Source organism: Triturus cristatus, chromosome 3_1 (assembly GCF_964204655.1).
Source record: "Triturus cristatus chromosome 3_1, aTriCri1.1, whole genome shotgun sequence".
Lineage (NCBI taxonomy): Eukaryota > Metazoa > Chordata > Amphibia > Caudata > Salamandridae > Triturus > Triturus cristatus.
The window spans coordinates 258,217,373-258,229,614 of record NC_140583.1 but is presented as its reverse complement, the minus strand read 5'-3'; the positions used below and the strand labels follow the sequence as shown (position 1 = coordinate 258,229,614).

The following is a 12,242-nucleotide window of genomic DNA, read 5'->3' as shown; positions in this document are numbered from 1 at the left end:
CAAAGAGGCCTCCTTGGGCCACTGCCCCCACCTCCGAAGAGGCAAGGGCTCCCAGCTTAGGGTCGACAATGATTAGGAGGGACCTGCCCCTTTCTATGGACAGGGTGCAGTTAGCATTCCCCAGGAACACTTTCACCCCCTGCGCCCAGCCAAAAAGCACCTCAGGGTCAATCAAGGACCCGGATGCCTTGGCCTCCTCGGCCATGTCCAAGATCTTGGTAACCGGCCCCACGGCATCGAGGATCTTGTCCTGACACGAACGCCAGGACCTGTTGATACCCTTTTTAGGGTCTTTGACAAACTTAGCTAGGAATGTCGCCATCTTAGGGTCGATGTCCGGGGTGAGCGCAACTTTGTCAATGAGACAGTGGCGAAGACATTCTGTGTGGAGCTGGTTTCGGGCCTCCTTCTCCATAGGTTTGCGCAGACGCCCTGCAACATACTTTGCCACCTTGTCAGCTGGAACCCAGTCAGTAGACCTATGATGTACAATATCATCTGGGTTCAGCTTGTCAGAAGTAGTACCAGCCTACTTGGAAGGGGGGGCCAGCCATGGTCTGGAGGGGCCCGCTTCATCATCAGTATCGCCTGTGGTATCACCGGCATCAGGATCGGGGGAAGCCGTGCATGGGGGGGACTGGGGATCAATTTGAGGAGTCACAGGGTCAGGGACTGGGGCCTGCGCAAGAAAAGCCTGCTTCAGGCGCAAAAACGCATCCACATCCACATCCACCCCTTCACCACACTGTCTCTTAGCGGGAGGGGGACCCTCCTCGGTAGCCTAAGGGGCCTCAGGAGGGGGCACAGATTGCTCCATGTATTTTGCACCCTCCCGCGTAATGCGCGTCGAAAGGCGTTGTTCTAGAGGCTCCATAGCCTGGTTTACAGCATTATATATGGAGTCATCAACTGCCTGGCAAAAAGAATCATCCCAAGGGAGGTACGACAGGCCATCGTCCTCTCCCTGGTATTGGTCCTGGTCAGGAGTCTGCATGACTACTTTAGTCCCCAAAACCAGCAGGCAGCACCTCAAAAATATGCCAGGAACACTGGGGTGCGTAAACGCGGTAAGCGTTATAACTATTGAAGCTGGGAGGGGGCCCAGACCATATGGGTGAACACAGTTCACAATTTACAGGCCAAAGGCCTTGAAGACACTCGTGCCCTTCACTCGCACAGACCATCTCCTGTGAAGAGCATCTCTGCGGCTCCGTGCCGCAATTACGATCCCACAGGGTGTTTTAGAAAAGGTGGAATACGGACCCCCACCAGGGCGTACAACAACAATGGTGGTAATACTAGACCCCGCAGGGCGTCACACAGGAGACTGGGGCAGAATAACCTTTACAATCCCTCCAGTCCCCGCAAAACAAACAATTGAAGTAACAGCTCTAAACACACAGCACATGTCGAACACGCACCGAGAAAAGAATCGTGACTTATCTTGCTGCTGAGCAGCGAAGGAAGAGGAAGCACTAAGGAGGGGCCAAGTGGAGCTGCATAGTGGGCAGTGTTGATGGACTTGGCTGAAGTTGTTCTTCTACCCCAGTGTGTTCATGGGAGTAGTAGTTTGTTGGTTTCATTGTGTTTAAACTTGCTGCTGTTCAATAAAGCAAAGGAAGAATGGCATAATCGGAGCCTCCGGTCCTAGAATCCTAGCACAGCATTTTAACATGTTTATGCAAGGACTAATAGCTCCTGATCAGTCTGGATTCATTCCAGAGAGAGGGTTTCGCGACAACACAAAACAAATCTTTCACATTCAGGACAATATGCCGTGCACCAAAAAAAACCTCTGTTATCATTAGAGAAGGCATTTAGTCCCGTACGTTGCCCCTTCTTAGAAAGTATCCTAAATGGATTTGGCCCTTATTAAAAAACGTACTACTACTGTCAGCGCTTGGCTAGGGTAAGGGTCACCAGTGTTCTTTAGGACCCTTTCTCGATGCGGCACAAGAACGGGCTGTTCCCTCTCTCCCATTTTGTTTGCTCTTTACGTGGAACCTCAGGCTGAAAATAGTAGGGCCAACCCTGGGACTGCAAGGATCTCAATTGGCAGGCACAAACATAAGTTAGCTCCATGTGGTAAGGATGTTGTTGTCACACTGCTAGACCCGCAGTGTTCAAACCCAGCCTTACTGACTGGCCTTATACTTTCTGGGCAGGTATCCAGATTCAAAATTAACCCCCAGAAATCCTAGATATTGAACATATAATAATAACATATCTCCTGCAAAAGACACACAGGTTGTGCTAAAATGACTTTCTTTCACTGGTCTGGTCGTAGCAAGATATTCAATACCTGGGGATTTAAATGTACCCCTCTGTAGCCCTCAACTACTCCAAACTGGGGATTTAAATGTTCCCCTCTCTAGCCCTCAACTACTCCGAACTACTGGCTCAGCTCATAGAGATTTCCAATCATGGCACATATCTGGTCTATTTGGCTGGGATTAAAATTACTCCTCTGCCCAAATTACTTTATGTGTTACAAGCCCTCCCACTGCAGACTCTGATATTTATAAGTTCCTTAGAGGTAGACGCCTCTATTGGAAGCCCCCCCAACAACAAAGATGGGAAGCAGACCCTCCATTTCAGAAGAGGAATGGGCCAGTATCTATTACAGAATTTGATGAGCAAGGAGGCTGTGTTAAATACTGCACATTATTAGTACTATACCCCAACAAGCAGTGCTTAATTTGAGGTGGTGGGGCCCACCAGCAGCCATTTTTGTGCAGCACTTATTTTTCCTTATAAGACATTCACCACAAGCAAGAGACGCAAAAACACACAAAGGGTAAAGAAGTCGGATGAGAATAAAAAGGAAAAACGTCACAAAGGGTGAAAGCAGGAACCTGCATCAGTGAGATAAAAGGACAGGTAGTGTCTCAGAGTGGATTGCAGAGCTACGAGGTCCATTCAAGACTACGCAGCCCGGTGTATTCAGTGTGCTGACATTTAAAAGCACCGGCTGCTGGTTTGTGAGCAGAGCCTTGGGCACCGGCACTCATTCCACTTAGCACTGATGGCAAGTATACATAGAAGGAACCCCGCAAAATCGGATAGGTACTCGTGGACATGTACAGGGATTAGAACACTAACCCACATGCTATGGCACTATCCTAAATTAATGAGATATTGGCAAGTGGTCCTGGTGGATGTTAAGTACACTTTTTTTAAACTGACATACCACAATTCCACTCCTACATCATTTTTGGACTCCCCAATAGACAGACCTATTTTCTAAAGCCCCACAGGGGAAAAGATGTGGCTTAAGCTATATATATAGAGGTAACTATTGCTCTATCTGCTCACTGACGCCGTCGTTGTGACTTGCTGATATATTTACTTGCTGGTCCTTCTTTTAAAGCCGATTTTATTGTTATTTTAGCATTCATAACGTATTTGTGTATATATGTGATTTGTATTTTGCCCCGCATACTCGCACCTTAAAACTGTATACACTGGAACTTTTTAGTTCCTATCCCTGGCTGCTATAACCCACAATCGCTGTTTGCACTATTGTTCTATTGCTCATTTCCCCATTTTAAGGTGGCGCTGGCATAACTCGACTCGACTCCACTCTACTTCCTGGTAGCGTCACGGGGATTAGCACCTATTAGCTTGCTCCGGCCCTTATTTCAATAGCTGGATGCAAGCACGCACGCGCCGTAGGCGCGCCGGAGGCGCACCAGAGGCAAGCCCGTCTGCGCCCAGGTGCGTCCAGCGGCCAGTAAATATACTTTGCCAGAGCCTGTCACCTCTAATTTTGTAACTTATACAGCTGATGAGATACGGTCCTTAAGAGGCATGATCCTGCCCTGCTGTTCCGTAGCCAATCTTCCGTTGCAGAGATTTATCTGTCCCAACTGCCGCTTTGCTTTAGGCCGTGGTCCTAAAAAACGGATGAAGTCTATTTTAAAAGCTTCCGCCTCTTCCAATCTAAAAGAAAAGTCTCTTTCAGGTGCAGGTCACCTTCTCCATTTCTGGAGCCTTAATTGTCGCTCCCTCCCTAAAAACAAAGCGCATATTTATGACTTTCTACAGTCAGAAAATCCGGATGCCTTGTTCATTACCGAAACCTGGCTCAATACCAGTTCTGGCCCAGACATTGCCTGTGCCCTCCCCCCCGACTATGTTATGGTAAGAAGTGACAGAAGCACGGGAAGGGGAGGTGGGATAGGGATCATTTTTTTTTTTTTTTTTTTTTTTTTTTTTTTTGTATCCAACTTTGTTTTTATTTAGAAAAAGAGGTGAGCTCAAAGTACACAGCTGTGTGCCTACAACCATCCTGGCCGGCAGCGAACAAAATCAAATTCCATTTTACAAAGGCCTTACAGCCTAACATATCGCACATTTTCCCCTTCCAATTCACTGCCTTCAGCGTGTCATACTCCGGAGGCCCACCACCCCACATCCCATCCAAAGCCGCGTGTATGCCCGATGCGGGGGCGGATAAGGCAGGTGTACCTGGTGGTGCCCGGTAATCTCCGACACGAATCTCGCAGCTGAGGGCAACCCTGTCGCTAAGCCGGGGCTGCAGCGCGCTGCGCGGGTACACAATGTGTGAGGTAGCTCGTGTGTGGCGGTGTAGCGCCCCGATGTAAGCGCGCAGGGTCGGAAGGGGTTGGATAGAGGCGCGTCGCGCCACCGCGTTGGGTTATCAAGGCCCTATTAACGCACTTAACCTCTACACGTCCTGGAGGCAGGACAAACTTAAGTAAACAGAAAGCGGGGGGGGGAAGTGGCGGGGGGAGGGGGGAGGGCGGCGGGGGAGGCAAAACGGCAGTCCTCGCAGCGGTGTGGAGGGGGAGGCCCAGGTCTAAGGGACGCAGCACGTGGGGAAGCATGTCCGTACCGTGGTAGGGTCCGGCCCCGGCAAGCCCACCCGCAGCTAGGAACCCCCCAACGTCGAGGGTGTCAAAGCCCCCGGCCGTGTGAGAACCTCAGAGCGCGTCTGAGATATCTCGTCATCGAACAGTTTCAAGGCCCGCAGTCTCGGCGGTTTCATTCGCGCGTGTTCTATCCTGCCCAAATGGGCCACCAAGGGAGACCAGAGGGTCTTAAACCTGGTGTCTCTAAACTGAAGGCGGGCTGTAAGCAGTTCCATCGCCAGTACCTGCCAAAGACGAGTGAACCACACGTTGACGGACGGTGGCTCCGCCTTCTTCCAGTACACCGCCACCGTTTGCTTTGCAGCGCCTAACATATGAAGGCTCAGATGCCAATCGCGGCCTGTCATTGCCCTTCGCGACGTCGGCCGAAGGCCCAAAATAATCGTGAGGGGGTCCTCTGGCAGGGGGTAACCAAGCACCTTCTTGATGTGGCTGAGGACTTCCTTCCAATAGGTAGTCAGACTCGGGCACGTCCACCAAATGTGGATAAAGTCTCCTGGTGCTTGAGCACAGCGCCAGCACAGCGGGGACACCTTGGGGAACATCTTCTGCAATCGGACAGGGGTGTAGTACCACTGGGTCATCACCTTGTAGGCTGATTCCTGTTGGGGAATGCTGCGGAAGGTTTTGGGGATATCGCTCCAGAGCCTCGTCCATTGGGCGGGATTAATCTCGGAGCCCGAAAGATTCTGCCAGCGCTCTTGGTACGGGTGTAGGCCTGGCCGCTGAGAATGTTGAAGCACTTTATAGACTCGAGAGACTAGGCCCTTGTATGAGCCAAACGTACGCGCCAAGTGTTCAAACTGGGTGAGAGGTCTCGTGGCCGCCTGCATCAGCGAAGAGCCCTGCACCCAATGCCGAAGCTGAGCGTATTGGAACTTGTCCCCGTCTGCCAGCCCAAAGTCCCTTTGACATTGCTGGAAGGATTTGAAGGTCCCTCCCTCGAAGAGGTCTCGGATCGTCCGGCAGCCACTCTCCGTCCAGTTCTCGAAGTATGGCGCGCAGCAGGCCGGCGGGAACTGGGGATTGCGAGCTAGAGGGGTGTGCGGTGAGGGGAAGGTGGTGAGGCCCCTGCGGACCGCCACTTTATCCCAAATCTCTAAGACCGTCCTAGTGGGGATCGCCATATACGCACTACGGTGACGCGCCGCCCGGGGCAGCCAAGCGTGATCCCAAATCGGGCGACAGGTAACTGCCCTGTCCATGTGGAACCAGATTTTCTCGCTTTCCCACGCCCCCCACTCCAGGACATAACGGAGGTGTGACGCCCAGTAGTACTCAAGTAGATTGGGACAAGCAAGGCCGCCTCTATCCCGAGGAAGCTTTAATATTTTGTTAGAGAATCGCGGTTTCTTACCTCCCCAAATAAAGGAGATCAAATCCCTTTGTAGCCCCTGGATGTAGTGTTCCGGGATGGGGGTCGGCAGGGTCTGAAACAAGTAGAGAATCTTTGGCAGCACGGACATCTTAATCGCGTTGAGGCGACCGAGCCAGGAAAGCGGCAGTGCCTTCCAGGCGCGCAAGTCGTCTAGGACAGAGCGTCTGCACTCCTGCCAATTGGCCTGCGTCCAGGTGGCTAGGTCCGGCGTCAGGTTGAGACCAAGGTATCTCACGGAGTCGCTCGCCCATTGATATGGGGTGCTCGTCCGCAACGTCGCTGCCTCCGTCTCCGGGATCGTGAGATTGAGCACCCAAGACTTGGCGTGGTTAATTTTAAGCCCGGAGGCCCGCTCATAGGTATGTAGCAACGAGTGCGCAGCTGGGAGCGAGGCTGAGGGCGAAGACAGCGTGAGGAGGAGGTCGTCAGCGAAGAGCGCAACTTTATGGTCACGTCCCCGAAGGGAGATACCCTTGATGTCCGGCGACTGGCGAATGAGAATAGCTAAGGGTTCTACCACCAGGGCGAAAAGCAGAGGCGATAGGGGGCAACCCTGCCGCGTGCCCCTGCAGATGGGGAAAGGCTGTGTGAGGTGGCCATTCACGCGCACCCGGGCTGCCGGGGCAGCGTATGGGGCCATGATGCGTGCCTCCATTTTGGGTCCAATCCCCACTTTCCGCAGAACCGCTCGAAGGAACTCCCAATCCACCCGGTCGAACGCTTTTTCAGCGTCTAGGGACAACAAGCAAGCCGGGATATTCCAATGCCTGGCCTTTCCCACTATGTGGGCAATGCGGCGAACATTATCTGCCCCCTGGCGTTGGTGGATGAACCCCACCTGATCCGGGTCCACGAGGTGTGGGAGATGAGCACTAAGCCGTTTGGCAAGGATTTTAGTATAAAGTTTAAGATCCGAGTTCAACAGGGCTATGGGCCGGTATGAGGAGCAGAGGGTGTGGTCTTTCCCTGGCTTTGGGATGAGGGCAATCTCGGCCATCGCCATGTCCGGGGACGGCCCCCCCGAATCCGCGAAGGAGTTAAAGAGACGGTGTAGGTAGGGTTGCAGCTGCGGCAGAAAGGCACGGAAGAATGCCACCGGTAGCCCGTCTGGTCCAGGCGTCTTGCCAAGCGGAAGATCTCCCAGGGCACCCGCTATTTCTTCCAGCGTGATGGGCTCCTCTAGGAGCTCAGAGTGGTGTTTACTCAGCGGTTCCCATTCACAACCACCCAGTGTCTCTGTGATCAGCGCAGGATCTGGCGGCTCTCTCTCGTACAGGGAGGAATAATATCCATGGAACGCCCGAAGTTTAGCTGCCTCGGTGGTCACCCATGTACCTCCCCCTCCCTGTAACTTCGCAATGTGGGCCTTTGCCGTCCTAGCGCGCAGCCGCCTTGCCAGCACCTTTCCCACCTTATCCCCACCGATGTAAAAGCGCTGCCGGAGCGCAAGAAGTGCCCGTTCCGCCTTGTTCGTCCGGTGTGCCCGTAACTGACCTCTAAGGACCGCCAGGCGCCGCTTATGGACCGCCAAAGGGCGGGTCTGGTCCATCTTCTCCAGCGTCTGGAGTTCGCGGGTGAGTCTGGTTTCATACAGTTGGGCCTCCCGTGTCCGCGCGGCAGAGATAGCCGTGAGGGTACCCCGTATCGTGGCCTTAAAAGCGTCCCATAGGAGGGGGAGGGGGGTCTCCGGCAACTCGTTGTGCTCGAAGTAGTCCAAGATGGCCGTCTTTATTTCCTCCCTGTCTCTCGGGTCCCGTAGGGCGTGATCTGGGAACCGCCAGCGGCGCGGACCGGGGGCGCGAGTGGAGCGCTCGTGGAGTAGCAGCTCCACATGGGCATGGTCGGAGACCGAGATGCTCGAGTGCGAAACCGATATAGTGTCAGAGAGCAAAGAGTGGGAGACAAAGAGCATGTCGATGCGGGAGTAGGAGCGGTGGACGTGCGAGTAAAAAGTGAAGTCTTTCAGCCCCGGGGAGTGGTAACGCCACACATCCACCAAGGTCAGAGCAGTAAGGGATTTTTTCACAGTAGCCGACAGGGCCCCCACGCCTCGGAAACCTCCCCCACAGCGGTCCAACTTCGGGTCCCAAACCAGGTTAAAGTCCCCCCCCACTATGAGGTCCGAATCCACCGGGTCGAGATACTCCCGGATGACCCCGCGCAAAAAGGTATCTTGCCCCTGGTTAGGGGCGTAAAGATTGCAAAGCGTGAGCCTACGGTGCCCCCTCGTGAGCTCCACCCTCAGTACCCGGCCCGCAGTGTCTCTACGCACCTGTGTGTCCCCGTGACAGAATCCCGCCCGGCAGAAAATAGCAACCCCCGCTGTCTTGGTGGCCGCGGAAGCCCAAAATCTGTGAGGGAAGCGCGGATGGGCCATACGACCCACATCAACCCGCAGAAGGTGCGTCTCCTGCAGGAATACCACGTCTGCCCCCTGTTGGAGCAGGTACCTCCAGATCTGATGGCGTTTGCTAGGCGAGTTAAGCCCCTGCACGTTCAAAGAGACGACCTTCCAGGAGGGTACAGTAGTCACAGACATGGGTCAGCACGTGCAGATATCCCCCCCGGCCACCCCCAGCCCCCCCACAGAGCCCCCCCGCCAGAGGGTAAGGAAAAAATGAGGAAGAAAGTCAAAGAACAAAGATAAACGAAAGAGTTAGAGGCACAAAACGGCCAACATGGCCAACAAGGACTATTCCAGTCTAGGGAGTGGCCAGGCACTTCGGCACAGGTTATCCCAGAGAAGTCACTCTCCCAGGAATAGTGGTGGGGGTCCGTCGGCACTACCGCCATTCTCCAAGTTCGAAGGAGCCCCGGGCCGCCGCCCGGCATCAGGAGTTGCAGCAGCGACAACAGCGAGAGGGCCGCCGTCTCCTCCCGCACCAACAGCCGGGAACCACAAAGCGGGCCATCCCAGTTACCCAAGGGAGAAGGAGCCCAAATTGCATGCCCGGAAGGCTACTAGGGAGCAGGCTCCTGTGACCCCGCCGGTGAGGTTCCGGCCTCCAGCGACCGAATGTGGCGTATGATGTCTTGCTTGTCCTTCGAGGAGCGACTAGCGGCAGGGGAAGGAGAGCGCCCCGCCCGGCGCACCCTGGACCAGCTAGGCTTAAGCGAGGCTCGAGGCCCCGCGGCACCGCGCACCGGGCTGGCCGGAGGGGAGTCCGGGATCTGGAGTAGCTGCGCGGCTTCCCTGTAGGACCGCAGCACCCGTCGTCTGGACTCCCAGTTGAAGATGAGGGCGAAGGGGTGTCCCCATTGATATCGAATGTTGAGGTCTCGCAACTTGTCCGTAACCGGTCGGAAGGCCCGCCTGCGCCGGAGGGTCGTGGGAGCCAGGTCCTGGAACAGCTGTATCGGGGCCCCGTTGAATTTGATGTCCGTCCTGTCTCTTGTCGCCTTGATAATGGCCTCTTTTTCGACAAAGAAGTGGACCCTCGTCAGGATATCGGGAATCAAACCTGGCCTTCCGGGTGGGCCCGACACTCTATGGGCCCTGTCCAAAGCCGGCGGGGAAGCGTCGTCGTCCCCCCGGAGTTCATGCAGGAGGTCCGCCACGAAGGTCATGATATCCGTCCCCTCCGCGCCAATCGGGACGCCCCTAATGCGGATGTTATTGCGGCGCCCCCTATTTTCCAAGTCCTCCTGCCTGATCTGCAGCTCCACATTCTGCTCCTCCAGGGCCGCTATCCTCTGCCACAGGCGCTCCTGATCCTCCGAGCGGGCGTCCAGGGTTTTCTCCATGTCGTCGACCCTGTCCCCCAGCTCCCCCACATCTCTCCGGAGCTCCTTGACGCAAGCCTGGACCTCCGTGCGCAGCGAGCCGATTTCGGACTTGAGGTCCTGCATGAAGACCGCCATGAAGGACTGTGTCACTGGCTCTGCCGATCCACCGGCTCCAACCGCCTGCGAGCCCGTCGGCGCCCCTCCAGGCTTACTCCAAAGGTCCTTTACTGTGGCATCTTTCGCGGGCGCCGATGGGTCCTTTCCTGACTTGGTGCGCGTCATCTTGCCGTTATACGCCGCCTCTACAGGGAGACCCCAGCCGCAGGACGGCTCGTCCACTCAGCGCCCCTGGGGGGCCAGCCCGCGCCGAAGGGTGTACAGGCCAGGTCGAGTCACGTCCAGCGTAGGGCTGCTCCACTCCCCAGGTCGCGAGCCCTGTCGCAGCGCCGCCGCGGACGCGCCTCAGGCGCAGTAGGTAACCAAGGCCTCGCGGCCCACGCCGATACGCGTCGTCTTCAGGGCACGGAGGCCACCAGGTCGCCGGGCCCACCAGAGTCCAACTCAGGGCCCTCCCCACTCACACAGGGAGCAAGCAGCACAGCGTCCGGCGCTCCAGGAAAGCGCGCTGTCCTCGCAGCTCAGCAACCACCTGGGGGGGGCCGGTAGCCAAGCAGTCCCACCGTCCCGGGTCCCGCTGCCACCGCACCCCTCAGCCCCGCTCCTCCGTCGAGTCCAGCAGGAGGGGCGAGCTAATATCCAGGGCTCAGTCCAGCCTCCAGGCCCACAGCCGCCGCCCGCGAGGACCAGCCAGCCCAGCCGCCTCCAGTCCAAAGCTCAGATCCAGGGCCGCAGCAACCTCTCTAGGCCTTCAAGCGCCCCCACCGCAGCCGTCGCCACCACACGGACAGCGCTCTCAGGAGCCCCCCAGCGTCCGGGACCACCGCTGTCAGGGCACCCTCCGCGGCTACAGGCTTTACCCAACCAGGGTGAACCGCCCCGCGGGCCGATGCCTCCCGCCGACCTCCTCACCTCGGGCGCAGTCCAGCGCAGCAGGATCCGGTGCTCGCAGGCAGCGTCCGCAGCTTCAGCGGTGTAGGGTCCCAAAATGGCGGCCTCGCCCGCCGGGGCAGACAGCCCAGCTCCGCTGTCCTCGACCGGCACCAGGGGGTCTCGGCCCCCGCCCTCCGCCGCCTCCGATCACCTCAGGCCGGCCAGGCGGCCTCTCAGACGGCCCCTCAGCAGGCTCCAGCTATCGGGTGGTCCGCGGGACCCAGCAGCGTTCACCGGCGCAGGTCACGCAAGATGGCGGCCGTCTCTTCTGTGCCCGGGAGCCCTCAGTGTCCGGCCTCCGATGTCGCCAGTCGTGCTCCCCGAGCCCGGCACACCAGGCAGCGGCAGCCCCCTCCAGCTCCGATGGCCTCTCGCACCAGGGGAAGCCTTGTACCGGCAGTCAAAGGTGCTTTACAAGCTTATTTAAGCCGGCGGCAGCCCGGAGCCCCGACAGCTCGCGTCCTACACCATGCTCGGCTTGGCCACGCCCCCCAGGGATCATTTTTAAGTCTAGGTATTCTTGCAAGTTCGAACCTCAAACTTTTTCAGGCTGTGAGGCCGCATTATTCAAACTTGCCATTTCTCCACAATTGACTATATCTGGAATGCTTATTTATCGCCCTCCTGGCTATGCGAGACAATGGTCCTCCTCGTTTTCAGATGTAATCGCCCCTTTTATTTTACAAGCATCTAACTTTCTAACTTTGGGTGATCTTAATCTTCATTTGGAAGACCCCATGAACTCGGAAAGCTCTACTTTTTTAGCTGATTTGGAAGCTCTTGTTCTGATGCTTCATAATAAGGGACCTACACATCAGGCAGGGCACTTGCTGGACCCTATTCTATCGAATTTTGCTCTAGTCTGTAACACTCCTGCTCTTCCCCTAAATTGGACAGATCATTATGCCGTCCACTTCCAACTCAATGTCTCTGGAAACCCTTTCCCCTCATCCACTTATAGTAATGGGAATAAGAGACCATGGCATAAGTTAAACCTAGACTTGTTAAACAGCCTCCTGGAAGCAAATTCCCCAGATTTAGAACTCCCGCTCAATTCCTTGAATATGGCGGTTTCCAATTGGCTTTCCTCTTCTATTAATCTCTGTTTGCCTTTTACATAAAAAATACAGCTCCTCTCATCGTCCTTCGGTCCCCTGGTTTAACGATGACTTGAGGATCCTGAAATCTAAGTG

General features: G+C 55.8%; 1 protein-coding gene across 1 annotated transcript in view; it reads right to left on the bottom strand.

Annotated features, from left to right (window-relative positions):
* NEIL1 (nei like DNA glycosylase 1) overlaps positions 1 to 1,442 on the bottom strand; it is a 120,205-nt gene extending 118,763 nt beyond the window's left edge. The window contains exon 1 of the mRNA XM_085643834.1: positions 1,422 to 1,442. The gene's annotated coding sequence lies outside the window, so the exon portion shown is untranslated. The remainder of the gene's footprint in view (positions 1 to 1,421) is intronic.
* Positions 1,443 to 12,242: the final 10,800 nt, after the last annotated feature.